We start from the raw sequence: 14,054 nt of genomic DNA, 5'->3' as shown, positions 1-14,054 counted from the left end.
CCCTCTATTTCTGGGAAGGTCAGAGGAACCATATTACTCAGAGCTAAAAGAAAAAATATTCTCAGAGCAGGAGTAGGAAAAGTTCCCAGACAGATGTAGAGTAGGAAGTGGTTTGCACGAATGATGAAGAACAAATGGCCTCTTGGACATTATGCAACTCTTTTCCATTTGTATCTGCAGGAAGCCATGAGTATGAGAGGCTCTTAGATTGATTTAGCAAAGCAGGTTTCAGGTAGGTCTGCCACCAGCAAAACCCAAGAGAAACAGGAAATAGCCATGTCCAGAAGACATTAGTATACTGCCCAACTCCACAATCATTAGGGGCAAGCTAAGGGAAACAGGAAAAAAAATCCATTTGGCAGTAAATATGAAATTGCAAACACAAAGATGTGAATAAATATTCAATGAAAACTATCATCATGGAGGAAGACACAAAAATTGCAAATATAGTAACTAACATCCATAGAAACAGAGTTAATACAGTAAGAAATAACTGACTTAAATGTACTTAATATATTCAGAGATACATGTGAGAATATTTGAATATGTATATTAACATAGTGAGAGACATATGAGAATAATTGAAGAGGGAAGTACTGAGATGGAAAATCAAGTTGAAGAATTCTATCAGATTACAATGCAAAAGGATACCAATTTTACAAAATATTAAAAGTTTCAGAAGGAAAAAAAATTAAGATATATGAAGAAATAATGGAAGAAAAGCATTCAGAGCTAAATAAAGATCTGAATCTTCAGACTGAAAGTGTCTCACAAGTTACAAACTGAATGTGGTGGGGGAGAAGGCCTCTTTTAGACACATATTGGTGAAAAATCATAATTCAAAGGATAAAGAAATCCTAAGTGTTTCCATGGGGGGGGAGAGGAAATAGAAAGGATACCAATTAGTCTCTCCAAAAAAATTACTATAAGATAAGCAAAACTAAGAGTTAGTGTGGGATAGAATTTTTTTTTAATTAACAAAATTTTCCACCTACTCCTAACATTCCTCCAAAATAAACTTCTAAAAGTGTTACTGGAAAAAAGTTAATAATGTTCTATAAATAAAATACAAGCTCTCAAACTGGTAGCTGATGGGGAGTGAGAGATGGAGGGTGGTCAGGGCAATAAAAATCATGTAAATAGGACAAATTATCTGGGGAGGGGACCAACTAGCTATTAGTAGGAAACTAGGTTTTAATTTATATAGAGAAATATGATGATGATTATTATTATGTAAACAGGAATATAATTTCCAGGGATAACTCATAGGAGAAGAAAAGGAAACAATTCCCAACAAAGATAGAAAAACTAATAGTAATAAATATAATGAAGAACAAGAAAGCATAATAAAAACAGAAAACTAAAAGTCAAAGAAAGAGTCCAAACATATTAGCAATCATAATAAAGCTTTATGGGTTAAATTTGGTATTTAGAATTTAGAAATTTCAAATTGTAGGGTTTTTTAAGATTTTATTTATTTAGAGAGAGAGTGCAAGCAGGGGGAGGTGCAGAGGGAGAGAGAATCTCAAGCACACTCCATGCTGAGAGCTGAGTGCAGAGCCTGAGGTGGGGCTTGACCAAAGACCATGACTTGAGCAGAAACCAAGAGTCCGACGCTCAACTGACTGAGCTACTCAGGGGTGGGGGGTGGGTCGGTGGGTGGGTGGGGGTGTGTGTGTGTGTTTTAAGTCCACCTGTATGCTGCTTATAAGAAACCCACCTACAATATTGTTAAGTGCCAAGAATAAATCATATCAAACTGACGTGGACTTCTTTGATGGGAGTACTAAGGTGATATCAGATGAATACTCTGCTCAAGAGATTTCAAAATGAGAAAAGATGAAATATAAGCTTAATATAAACCTAAATGGCTCCCCAGTGGAGAGTAACACCTGATGCCAACATGGTAGGAGGGTTCTAGTGATGTTTTTTTAGATTACTGACACTTGCCCAGTCCAGTTAATTGGTTACTTGTCATTTGGGTAAGGGCAATGGTGACCTGCAAATTATAATTCCACACAAAGCAAGGCTAAGAATGATCTTTAACTGACTGAATGAAAGACTTTATTAAAAGATCTCACCTGGATAAATAATGGGCCAATTGCCACAAGACAAAATTCAACAGAAACACACAAAAGTCCTGGGATTGGAAATCTGGATTGTAGAATGCTCGATAGGAATCTATTGGCTTCACAGCAGGAGGTCTGAAGAGACTAAAAGGTCTTAGCTAATGGTAAACTTAAGTCATTATTGTAAACTAGATGCCAACACTTAGTCTGCTCTTGGGCTACACCCTCTCTATTCAGCAACCAATGGTCAGAAAGAATCAAACCTCAATGTACCTAGAGAGGGCTGAGCAGACTGGAAACGTTAACGGCAAACCACTGCAAAAAAGCAGCAGTTTTAGAATATGATGTTCCACTTGTCTTCAAATACTGGCAAGACTGCCACGTGGAAAAGAAATTAAGCTTCTCCCCATCACCTCCAGAGTACAGAATTAGGATGGACCAATGCCTGGAAACTCCAGGAAGGAAGTTTTCAGTTTAATTTTAAAAAGGTTTTAATAAATGGGGATGTCCCTCAAACTGAAAGTTTCCCAGCGCTGGAGGTGTCTGGAATAGGACAGTATGCTCATTAGGCATGCTATCGGGATAAGCATTACTGGTATCAACAATATTTATACTGTAAAAAACAATTATTTGTAAGATAATTTCCAGCCCTATGATTTATGTTGACTAGAGTGTCTAAACCAATCATTTGTCCAAACTGAACCGTACTTCAAGAAGCAGGTTTAAGCCCTACCTCCGCTAGGAAGCACATCATGACAAAAAAAGATCATACCTTCCACAGTGCCTATCTCCAGTATTAGACCATTTAGAGCTCCATTACATTCTTATTTTGCCTAAAAATTATATTTGAAATAGTCCATCTCCCAATGGTATCATAAGCAACCTGGGGTCATGACCAACCTCAATCTATCAGGCACACTGGTAGCCACTGAAATTAAAGTTGCTGACTTATTTCTCTTGTGGTTTTTTTTGTTTTTGTTTGTTTTTTTTGTTTTTCCTTCATATAGCACATAGTCAATGTTTTTATGATCACCAACATCTGCTTGTTGTGAAAATAATGAAATACACAGTAATGCCTTCCTTGAGAGTTTCTATATCCCCTTCCTGCTTGATATACCAAAATTCCTGCATTTTTCCATTTAAAGCTTTCCAACTCCCTAGTGAGAATAATGTTAGAAACTAAAACCAGGGCACCTGGGTGGCTCAGTCACTTGAGCGTCTACCTTCAGCTCAGGTTGTAAACCCAGGGTCCTGGGATCCAGCCCCACGTTGGGCTCTCTGCTCGGCGGGGAGTCTGCTTCTCCCTCTCCGGCCACTCCGCCTGCTTGTGCTCACATGCACTCTCTTTCTGTCAAATAAATAAAAATCTTTAAAAAAAAAAGAAGCTGAAACCCATTCCTGCAGATTTTGAATAAAACATGCCTTCTTCCTTTCCCCTTTTACCACAGAATATATCAATAGATGCCTCTGAGAAAACAGAAATCCCAGATTTTGAAGGGAAAAAGGCAAAATATGAAATTCTCTAGAGTCCAGAGTAATAAAGATTAGCAAAGTCTTACACTCTAGAGAAGCAAGGCTACATGTCCTCTTCACTGCAGCTTGGAAAGACTCTAGCTCTGTATAAGTGGATTCCTTGAGGATACTGGGTTGGGTGAAATAGACCAGCCTTGTCTAAGGACTGGCAATACTAAGACAATGAAAGAAAGGAATAGTAAAAAAAAAAAAAAAAAAAAATTCTTCTGCAGCTCACTTTATGATAAATGCTCATCTTTGAGGATAAACTGAAAGAGGGGATAAAGTAAAAAGCGTACACACATTTATTTTTAAATTTAAGTCAGTATTTAAATTAAGTTTGAAAATGTGAAATTTTCATTGCTTCTCTAGTCTTATGCTGCTTTAGACTCAAGGTTCAAAAAGATGGCAGGTTACTAGAAGGGAAATTTCAAATTCAACTTGGCAGCCATGTCCAAGATGGTGTAGAAACATTTAAAATGCACAAACTCGTTGCATTACTCGAGCTTAGCATTTAATAATGTAGTAAGTCTGGCCAAAAATTGTCCAATGTGAAATCACACTACCCAGCTAAACATTAAAAATATTTAGAGGCATAGTTAAGGAAACACAGATGCACAAATGGCTCTAAATATCCTATATCAGCAATTGGTCAGACATTCATTTAATTAACTTATAATGAATCAGAGATCAAAAATATATTTTTTCCCAGGGTTCTGACATGTGTAGTCTAAAAATAATTGATTCTGATTTCCCAGTGCCTCCATAATTTCCCTGTCAAGCCTCAGTCAATTGAATTCAACTCATCATGGTTTTTTGTTTAGTTTTTCATTTAATAGACTATGTACTAAGTCCGAATACTCTATAGAAACTTATGTACATTATGTATGTGGAACTCACCACAGTTTTGAGAACATAGGCCCAACCACAGACGCTAATAATAAACCTTCAGACTAGTGGATGTGGGAGCAATTAACATGATTACAAACACAACCTCCTTAAGGCACCTACTATAAGCAGCAGTAAAATAGGTTTAGGAGCTTCACGGTAATGCAACTAACCCTGACATCCGGAGAAATTTGCTAAGAGATTATTGAGGACAGGGATCATATCTTATTTATCGCTGCATTGCCAGGATCTAGTTTAAACTATAGAAAGAACTAAAAAATATTTGTGGAATGGATGGATTAATGCATATTTTATACAAATGCACCAAAGTGTGGGCTGCAACAGCACAGGGAAACCTAGCTGACAAAGCAAATCAATACAGAAACATAGGGCTGCATCTGCCCATTGACATGGCTATGTTCTAATTTTCACAAAGATGTGCTAATGGGCTATCTAGGGCTCTGATCAAAGAGATCTCTGCAATTGCTAAATCCAGGAGCTCATGACAAACTACCTATAGCTGCAAAGAAGACTTGAAGATACCCTCAATCCCACCAAACCATCACAGTGACCTTCTGGGACTGTGCCATATGGCAAAGGAGGACCATCTTGCAGATTCCAGATCAACACTTATAGTCACAAAGCGTTGCTCCCAAAGGCCAATGTTACTGCCAGCTTCAGGAGACACCATCCCCCGCATCCATACTTTCCTCTCCCTCGGCCCAATGTGAACAATGGTGAAAATCTGGATGTGCCTCTTCATGACCCAGGCTGTACAGAGGATATTGTCCTCTAAAGTGCTAAGGTGGGGCACCTGCGTAGCTCAGTCGGGTAAGCGTCTGACTCTTCATTTTAGCTCAGGTCATGATCTCAGGGTTGTGGGATCAAGCCTCATGTGGGGCTCCAGGCTCAGCACAGAGTCTGCTTAAGACTCTCTCTTTCCTCCTCCTTTTGCCCCTACCCCTGCTCGCACGCACGTGCTCTCTCTCCAACTAAAATAAATCCAAAAAATAAAGTAGTAATGTGTTTTCCAAAAGATAGATATCCAAGTGTCAAGTGTGAAAAAGCTTAGAAGAATATTATACTTAAGATAATAACAAATTTGAGCTAATTGGAGTACTTTTTATCTGCCAGGCACGATGCTGAGGGGTTTGTGTTATTCCACTTAACCTTCCTGACTATACGAGGAAGTAGGTCCGATGATCCTCACTTGACAGATGGACAAATTAAGCTTTAAAAAGTTAAATACTGGGCGCCTGGGTGGCTCAGTTGTTGGGCATTTGCCTTCAGCTCAGGTCATGATCCCAGGGTCCTGGAATCGAGCCCCACATCGGGCTCCCGGAGCAGGGAGCCTGCTTCTCCCTCTCCCACTCCCCCTGCTTGTGTTCCCTCTCTTGCTGTGTCTCTCTCTGTCAAATAAATAAAACCTTAAAAATAAAATAAAATAAAAAGTTAAATACTAGGCACAAAATCACACAGGTGTTAAGTGTCAGGACCACAATGACGCAACAGCCATGATTTTAGCTATCATGGGACATGGCCTCAAGGTCTTAGGGTACAGAATATTCTTTGGCATTCACAAGGAGTAATAAACTGATTTTCTGCTTTTACAAAAATACTGTGTGTCATTTTAGCCATATTTTACTATCTGTAATTAGTGTCTGGTATTTAAAACACATCTGGCACAATATGTATTTTATGAATTACAAAAACAAATTAATCACACTGTAACATCATTATCTCTCATTTGTATGGGAATTCAAAATTACAGTTTCAAATGTTTCCATCTACATAGCATGAGGCATTCATTTTTACATTATGAAAGTAAAACATGTATATTAAAAAACAGACAAAACAAAGAAAAGCAGAAAGAAAATATCTATCATTCTACAAACTAAAGACAACTGTTAACATTTTGAGAAACATGCAATTCAGAGCTCAAAAATATAATTTGATTACTCATATAAACCTGATTTCCCCCACAAAACCCATAATTCAGAATCAGAAAAAAAATTTTCAAGTGTTGAAAAGGCCAATGAACATTTTTTATGCAATTCCCACATGGAGACCAAAGAAAATTTTGTTTAGCCATCATGAAAAGATATTTACAATTTTCTTGAAATAAAAAAATCTGTTATTTCATTATTCCTCATTCACTACTGTCCATCTTCAGTGAACATTCAAAAAGAATGTTAATAGGAATTTGAGAAATGGGTCCTACATTTCTCAGTAGACTAATTTCCTAAAGGATTCTACCTCACATTGACCTGAACTCTATATATAGGTGTTCTAAGCTGCAATTCTTTACATGGCCCATGATGGCCTCAAACAGTGCTTGCAACCAAGGAAAAGAAAAACATACAAACAGCAAAATGAAAAAGGACTTTACATTACACCTGCCCGACTGTCCCTTACTGCAGGCTTTTCTAAGCTACTAGTTTTCACTCAGTTGGTGGCAGGCTGGGGTGAGAATCCAGGTTTCTCATTTCCTGGTCCAGCACCTTCTTGGAAAGGAGAGCGTCTATTTATTTAGTATTGGACATTTAAATATTATTATTGTTACTATTTAAATAGTTCAAAAATGATGCATAGACAGTAGGTACCTACTTGGTCACACTACACACTTTAGTGGCTGGCTGCCACTAAATACACACAGAGTTTGAATTAGGTTCCATGTACTTCCACTTCCTGGCAAGAGTATGAACCCCACCTTCTCTTTTATTCCCATCCCCCTCCTCATTACAAAGGAACCCAAGTAAGAACTCTGCTTATAGCATTCTAGTGAAGGCAGCATGTCATCCCTGCTCCCCACCGTGTTTATTTCGCTCTTTCTCATTTCAAACCGTAGTCCAGAGGTGCTAGCTCACAAGTGATCTGAATGGGAAGAGAAGTATAAAAGGAGCTGTAAAATGATGAAAGGGCAGACTGCCCAAGGCAAAGGAAGTTTCTCCAGGGAAGTGGTGGAGTTGCCCGCCTTCTCAGGACCTTGGGTGTTTACCTTCTCCATAGTGCCTCTCTCTGGGATAAACTCTCCACTTCTTGCCAAGATCTGCCTTCAAATCATACTGAACCCCTTCTAAAGACTGATCCATGGTCATATGTCAAATGAAGAGTCAAAAATGGTTGAAGAAATTAAGTAGGACACATCAGTCTTTGCTTGGTTTTTCTAAATTTAAATCAGAATTATTTTTGCCTTATATACTTTTTTCACTTAAAGATATTTACAGAATGTTATTTTCACATAAAAAATTGAAGGGAGTTTTCCATTTAAAAAAAAAAAGGAAAGAAAACTGCCAATTGGCTATTAATAGACTTACTAAACTGAACTTGGCAACTTCTCTGAATCCCCCTAGGGTAGCCAAGTGCATGGTAGGCGCTTAATCACTATTTGGTGAATGGCTGCACACTTACAAAGAATGTTCTGGTCTTATCTCTAATATTCTACCTAATTCTGGGTACTACTGGGAAACACAGGCCTAGACACACCCCATGAGGTGGAATCAAACTCTCTCCCCCTAATAAAGTAGCAAAATACATATATAACAAGGTTTAGAATTTTTGAAAATATGTATTTCAAAAAGTGGTTTCAATCATTGAACAACCTTTGGATTTGAAAGTTACCATGAAAATATAATACCTATGTTTTGAGTGTTTGTCCCGATAATGCAACACATTAAAACTAAATTTCCAAAAGATATTTTTAGAAGAACAAAATTTCTATAAAGCTCAAACTTTACTAGAACTTCTTTTTCCTTTGAATTTTAAAAGAAAATTTTATTGGTCTTTTTTTCTTCTTGACACCAATAACTGTAAAAACAAATAGTTAACAAATAGCATAACATTGCAATCATGGCTAAATTGACCTAGATCAAAACAACACAAGCCAAAACAAAAACTAAACACTGAATCAAACACAAGCAACTGGCAGGATTCCCAGAAGGTCACTAAACTTGGACTTGAGAAAACTGTCAACGTTTCCTGAAATTTTCAAAGATATCTCTAAGTTTTTTAATTCGTAAAAACCAAAATGCTAAAGAAACAACAAAGAGAAAAAACTAAACTGAATCCTTAGAAAAGACAAACCTAGTAGGAAAAAATATCCCTTTCACAACTGACAGCTATAAATTTATTTTCTTGGCATGGTGGACATAATGTTTTCAGTGGTTCTTCAATAAGGAAATCTTTTGAATAGATAACTCTGAAAGCAAACTGGGTTAAGCAGGACAGGGAGATCTGTAGCATTCCAATAGTAATCTATCTTGGATTATGTGCCTCTGTCACATTATCTGATTTTCCAGAAGGCAAGGTGGTTGAATGAAAAATGTACTGAGTAGAACACAGGAAGCCTGATTTGTTATCCAGTGTTACAACTAACATAAGCCTTTAGCCAAGAATGATGCCTCCAAGCCTCTGTCTCCTCATTTATATTAGATCAATTATAATATCCTTTAGCACTCTAGAAATTCTACGAGTAAATGGGAATCCCACAGATACTAATGTGTAATGTTCCAGGGTCTCTCTTTATAAAGGACATGATTACTTTACTCCTTTTCACAATAAATTAACCAAACTGATTATTTTTTTAATCAGCTTGGGTATCAACATCCTAAAGAACTGTACTGGGTGCCTGGGTGGCTCAGTTGTTAAGCGTCTGCCTTCTGCTCAGGTCATGGTCCCAGAGTCCTGGGATCAAGTCCCACATCTTGCTTCTCGCTCCTTGCTCAGCGGGGAGTCTGCTTCTCCCTCTACCCCTCGCCCTCCCAGTCTCTCTCTCATTCTTTCTTTCTCTCTCTCAGATAGATAAATGAATGAATAAATAAATAAATAAATAACTGTGCTCAGGTGATACTGATGTTCAGTCAAGTTTGGGAACCAGTGGGTTGAAGCAGTGATTCTCAAAGTGTGGTCTCTGGCCAGCAGCAGCAGCATCTGGGAACTTCCAGAAATGTTATTTAAAGTGTTGTATTATTTTCTGAGAAACTTGAAGTACTTCACTTATTCTGAAACAAATTCTCCCACTATCTAAAACAGGAAAACCATCAAATGAACTAACCTAAACTACTATTTTTTTTTTTTAGGATTCAATTTTTAGAGGCGAAAACAGAAAAGAGAACTTCAGCTTAAACCATTAAGGTCAAAGTAAAATGAACAGCAAATTCTTACTAAGCATTTACTATGAGTCAGACACTGTCAGAAGAACCTGATACATGTTAACACGTTTACTCCATGTAACAACCTACTGAGGTAGGTACTGTTTCCCCAGTTTTACTGAGGAAACAAGCAAAAAAACATAGGCAACTTGTCCGAGTTCAAACAACTAATAAGTGGCAGAGTCAGATACAAGGCTAGGCAGTCTGGCTGAAGAGTGTCCTCAACCATAAGATGGAGAAGAAAGTTGGGGGACTTGGCTTCCATGGCTGATCCTCTTTGCGTGAGACTGGACCACATGCCAAAAATAAACATTTCTACTTTGTTTCTCTCAAGAATGATACTGAATCTAGCTAAGGAATTATTATTGCATGCTAAGAAATATAATCCAAAGACAATAAATACAAAATAAAAACATGTATCCATTTCCACTGATGTGTTATACTCACAAGACTTCCAAGATTGGCTTTAATAGTAAAACCATCCACTTTGGAACAAAATAGGGCCCTCAAAACGAACTAAATGAATGCCAGGTAACGCTCATCAAAACCTTTCTAAGTGAGCCAGGTTATGTAAATCAAGTGCAATTAAGCCAGCTTCTCTAAGACTATCTCTGCTCCAGTCCTTATGCGTATAAGTGGAGAATCATAAAATCGCTGTGGGGCATTGCAGTATTGATCATTCCTAATTGGCCACTCACTGCAACAGTGCTGTCACATCCTGTCACTGTGAATTGCGACATTGCGGACTCTCTTAGCTCTTCAAATAAATTACCCAGAATACATGATTTGATTACTGAGAGCTTGAATTTGCTTCCACATGTCTTCATTTTTCCCATCAAGAGATGTACCTCTGGTCTTTCCTTTTCATCTCCTCAGCTAGTCTTCATTTCATACATAGTGAGTTAAACAGAAAACCCTAGTCACATTAAATTCTAATTATATTCAATTTAATAACATTCACTTGTAATGTCAAAAGTATTCTAATAAAGACTGATTGCCTGAATGAAGGAGTTACTAAAATGCTTATATGCTGGAACCTGTATTAACATTCAGTCTCCAGGAAGTAACAGAAGATTAGTAATAGGCAGGTATAACCTCTTTAATTCAAAGACGCAAGATGAGTTATAAAAAGGTGCTTTAAGTTAGAAATCTAATATTCAACTTATCACTGAAATCAAAGGATAATCAAGACTAATTTCAAAGTAGAGAATAATTTGGCATCCTTTTTGAAATTGATACCATATTTTTTTCACCAGAACTACTTGGTCCTAAGAAGATCATCCAGATCAGTTCCAATCAAACAATGTGCAAAGAATTGCTTTTTGTGTATGTGGTTTGAAGCATTTTGAAATTATTGCAGTTAAGGAGAAAAAGAATTCTTAAATTACCTCACCTACCCTTTTTGCCAGTTTAGGCCTGTCCTTGCTCTGTGTCCTCATTTTGCTTTCTCTTATATTCTCTTGAACAAACCTTCATGTAGCTGGATAAGGTTTCATTCTATGCTCACTCTCAAGAACCTAAGAAATACCAGATGGTACTTCTCAAGTGGCTCTCTTGGATGCCAAAGCATGCCACTTTTAGATGCTCTCTTACCATCTGAATTTTCTAAGGACTGATAGTATGGAGAGCCAGATTTTAAGACTATTTAAATGTGAATGTTAATGGATTATAAAATCCACCTGGTAGTGAATGAAATCCTTCACCACAGTGAATAAAGACCAGATGATTTGAAGCTAATCAAGTAAAAAAAAAAAAAATTCTAGAAAGTTCCATATAAAACATGCAATAAAATTATGAAATTGAAAATATTCATATGTTCACATTCTGGTAAAAGGCAAAAACTGTAAATTCTAAGGGTTAGATTAGCATGTAAATACAAAATCTGGCCATGTTATCAACATATTTTTCATTTCAAGGTGTTTGGGGGGATTAGGTTTTTTTGTTCTTAGTGCGAGTGTGCTGTGTATTTCAAGCTAATGAATAGTTAATTTACTATTTTAAACACTTTAGAAGCATTATTTCACTTACCTCTGACAACAGTGTGAGAATTATAAGGATGCACTGTATTACCACAGTCCCCATTTTACAGATGGAGAAAATGAGGCTCAGAGAAGTTATGCAACCCTCCCAGAGCACAGGAAAGCAGAAGAGCATATTTTGAACCAGAGTCTTAAGCCTCAAAGGCTCCTGTTCCTTACCACTACCAGTATTTTCCCCAGTTCTCTAAACACAAGCTTAGTACCTGCCCCTCAGCAAGTCTATATATCGCAATCACAAACTGGCACAGAAAATACCAGTTTGGAAAATAAATATTCCCTGTACAGAAAGTCTTGCTACGGTTAGCACTGTGTTCACCACGCACACATGTGCTGGGACTGGAGTCATGCCTATTCTAGCTTTTTATCCAACATCAGATTTTCTAATCCATTTAAGCCTATTTGCAAAGTCATTCTATTTCTGTACTAATGACTTAGAAACAGCTGCAATTTTTTTTAGCCAAAATTTTAAAATCTCAGATCTCTATTAAAAGAAAAAAAAAAAAGGAGCCACTTCAGATAATCCAGAGACCTGCAATGCTGAATTCCCTTTCACTCTGGAGAATTGGCATGAATCTCTTCAAGCTCCAACGGCTTTAAAAAAAAAAAAAAAAGAGAGAGAGTCCTCTAAAGTACACTGATGACAGGGATGATCTGGAATCAACTCATTGGGAGCCAAGGATTCATGTTATTACAGCTAGAAGACTCCTACGTACATTTCTTCTTTGGCTTCATTTCAACTCTAAAAAAAATAAAATTCCTATTCTCTCCTAAAGTATGCAGATTCTACTATGTAAAAATTGCTCAAGATGATAGCTAAGTCTCTACCCTCTACGGGATCCTCCAAAGCTCCCACTGTGTATTTTTTTGATATGGGTAAAACCCTACTGATGCATACCTAGGATTTTCTTAAGTGTTCCTTTTCCTCCTCCGCCTGTGGAGGGGCATTTGCAGGTGCTTGCCTTTACCTTAACTGAGATCCAACCCAATGGTTCTCAAAAGTGAGTAAATGCTAGCATCACCTGGAGGGCTCATGCAAGCACAGATAGCTAAGCCTTACTCCCAGAGTCTGAGCCTGGGCCCTAGATTGTCCCAAAAAGTTCCCAGGTGATGCTTATACTGCTGGCCAGAGATGACACTCAGAACCACTGCTTTAACTCACTGGTTCCCAAACTATTCTGCATGGAAATCACCGAGAAGAGCTGTTTTTAAATGTGGATGCCTCCAAGTCCCACTCCTACAGATTCTGATGTAATTGGCCTAGGGTGCTGCTCAAGCACCAAGTTTTTTAAAGTTCCCCCAAGCTCCGGTACTGTGCAGCACCCTTAAAAAACCTTCTGGGCCGCACACACAGTCCACCGCCCTGTGCACTCACCCACGCTCCCGGCGCGCCACGTGTGGACGCCACCGCCCCTTCCAAGGGGACGATGGGCTCTGGGGCGTACATCCCCGCACAATAAGTATTCTCGGGGCCAAAGACCCCGAGGCAGAAAGCAGCACGCAGCGAACCTCCCATGATTCATTAACACCCAGTAACTTTATAGGACAAACCCTGACATCCCAGCCTCCAGCCTGGGTGCCGGGTTGATCTCTCGGTTCACCAAGCGCTTCAGCGCGGGTAGAAACTCTACCCTCAGGACAACCAAAATGTCAAACTGCTGCCCCGGGACAGCCAGCCCTAAGCCCCCTGTTTATCATTCTGGCAGGATGAGGGGAGAACGGCAGCGTCATTCCCCGCTGTCACCTTACCTGGAGCGGCGTCTAGGTCAGGGTGGCTGTCGCAGCCAGCTGCGTGTTGCACCAGGGCTTCGGGGGCCGTCCCAGGCAGCAACCAGCCCCAACCTGGGCAGAATCTGGGCTGAAGTGGGGTTTGCTGCCCTCCGCCCCGAGCCCCGTCGCCCCGTCTGCCCGCAGCGGCCAGTGCCGAGCGCCGGCGGCTCTGAAGCTCGCTCTCGGCCCCCTGGAGGCGGAGCCCGGGAGATAAGGTTCGCACTCCCCACCCGCCCCCTTTCCGGTGGGCAAGGCCAGAGGGTGGGTTTTGGATCGCGATCTCCATGTGCGAACTGCTAATTAACCCTGATGGAAACACGCTCAGTTCAAATCCTGCTGGGACCAGGGAGGGCTGGACTGGAGAGGCGGACTGAGGAACTCCCCGGGAAGCGGGAAAGATAAAGGCGACGCCGAGGGTGAAAGGGCGAGCACCAAGGGAGGCGAGGACCTGGGGGGCGTCGCGGCACTGATCAGAGGTGCCTGCCTGCCTTGGCCGGTGAGAACGGCCCCCAGGGGGCGCCAGGGTCAGTCACCCTAGTCCGCCCAGTAGCTGACTGTTGTACCTGCCTTTGACCTAAGGTAATAGCTGCCAGAAAACCTGAGAGGAGTTCACTTTCAAATAGGTAGGC

The 14,054-nt window shown here is 39.5% G+C and overlaps 1 protein-coding gene across 1 annotated transcript in view; it reads right to left on the bottom strand.

Moving 5' to 3' along the window:
- COL21A1 (collagen type XXI alpha 1 chain) overlaps nucleotides 1-13,574 on the bottom strand; it is a 181,570-nt gene extending 167,996 nt beyond the window's left edge. Inside the window, exon 1 of the mRNA XM_078055217.1 lies at nucleotides 13,405-13,574. The gene's annotated coding sequence lies outside the window, so the exon portion shown is untranslated. The remainder of the gene's footprint in view (nucleotides 1-13,404) is intronic.
- Nucleotides 13,575-14,054: the final 480 nt, after the last annotated feature.

This window comes from Halichoerus grypus, chromosome 9 (genome assembly GCF_964656455.1).
Source record: "Halichoerus grypus chromosome 9, mHalGry1.hap1.1, whole genome shotgun sequence".
NCBI classification, from domain to species: Eukaryota; Metazoa; Chordata; class Mammalia; order Carnivora; family Phocidae; genus Halichoerus; species Halichoerus grypus.
This window is presented reverse-complemented; position numbering and strand designations above follow the sequence as displayed.